The following is a 1,807-nucleotide window of genomic DNA, read 5'->3' on the forward strand; positions in this document are numbered from 1 at the left end:
GGAGAAAGAAATGATATGATGAGAAGATAAAAAGGAGTGGGACAACAAATGTCAACAGATTGACTGTGAGAAAGTGTTGTTATGAAAGGAAGTTTTTTTTTTTAATTATAAAAAAAAGGAAAAAGTAGAATAATTTGAGTGAAGGAAGTAAAGGATTAATTACATTTTTTGTTTTTTTTGTTCTTTTAATGAGTCGAAGCCACCACAGTCTTATGCATGTTTTTTGATTCATATAAATAAATAAACATTCCATTATCTACTTATATGTTTGGGAAAACGTCCAGCGATTTATGATGGAGGGAAGTTGAAAAAGTAAAATAGATGAATAATTAAATAAATTAAATAAGAAGAGAAAGTGATGTTTGGTGGAAGGATTAAAAAAAAAAAGTAAATGCTTCAAATAAAATATATACCAATTAAAGGAGATGCAAACACTCGCGTACCCTACGTAGTTGGGAAGGGGGAGAAGGAAGTAAATAAATAAGTAGAGAGAGCGAGAGAGAGAAAAAAAAATGAAGAGAAAAAGTGAAAGTTAAAGTTAAGGAAGAAAAAAAAAAGAACAGAGAGAAGAGAGGGAGAGAGCAATGGAAGGTGACGCGCCGTTTCCGTGTTGTTTTTTTTTTTTTCCACCTCCTTTTATTTTATTTCATTTTATTTTCTTTACTTGTGGTTGAGTGGAAGCGTTCTTTCGGCGGCTATAAATATGTTATTGTTTTGTCGTGTGCGAGTCTGTACTTATGCAAATAAGTATAAATATACAATACATAAATATATGTGTGGCACGGTGTGTTAGGGTTAGGGAAAGGGGGGGGGGAAACCAAAAAAAGAGGAAAAAAAGAGGATAATAAATATTATAAACTGTGACATAACGAATTGTTTTTTTTTTAAATAGTTGTCACAGTTGTTTTCTTTTCTTTTTCTTTTTTGTTGTTCTACCCCATTTCTACCCATTATTCAGCATGAGGGAACAAATATTTATTTTGGTGGTTTGATTCCTCTTTTAGTTTTTTTGACTTTAATTTTGTATTTGCGAACGTTTGAACACTTTCTTCATCTAATGTTGTTTTTTTTTTTTTCAAAATTTCTACTTTTGTGACTATGTTTATACTTGACGGCACCACATAAGCAAGATTCAGCCGTTACTTCTTTTTTTTTTTCGTTATGAACTGTTGTTGTTAAGAATAACATTTTATGTTTATTACTGCTTTTTTTTTCTTTTTGTTCGATGCCCGTTACATAATTGTGGTTTTGTGAAGCGTACTGATTTTGTAGTGCTGCTACAACCTCGGGACGTAAATGCGGTGAAACATCATTGGGTTAACACCTTTTCTCTTCCATTTTCATTTTTATTTCTCAAATAGTTTCTGTTTCTTTTTTTTTTTTGTATTACCACTCACCATTATCTTTTCCATTTATTTGTTTATTTTCCCTCCCCTCCGTGTGATCCCTCAAATATTATTTCTGCGAACATCAATTTTTGTTTTTATTGTTTATTATTAATTTTGAGGATAGGGAGGGGAGGAGGCGGTTGAAATGCCGAATATATGGCAGAGAGGTGAGAGGAAAAAAAAATATAAAGGAATAGGGATTTAAAAAAAAAAATAAAGGCTTGAAAAGATAAGGAAATATTGAATGGGGCGATGGTGACAGGAAAGGAAAAGAAAGGGAAGGGAAACGCCGCTTATTTTTTCCTTTTTTTGTTTCGTTATAAATTTTAAATTATGAATGGAGCGATGAGGTGGACCGTATGGTGATGTTACCGCACAAAACGGGGAATGAAAGAAGCACAATAAAGAAAGAAAAAAAA

Source organism: Trypanosoma equiperdum (assembly GCF_001457755.1).
Source record: "Trypanosoma equiperdum strain OVI genome assembly, contig: ctg_964, whole genome shotgun sequence".
Lineage (NCBI taxonomy): Eukaryota > Euglenozoa > Kinetoplastea > Trypanosomatida > Trypanosomatidae > Trypanosoma > Trypanosoma equiperdum.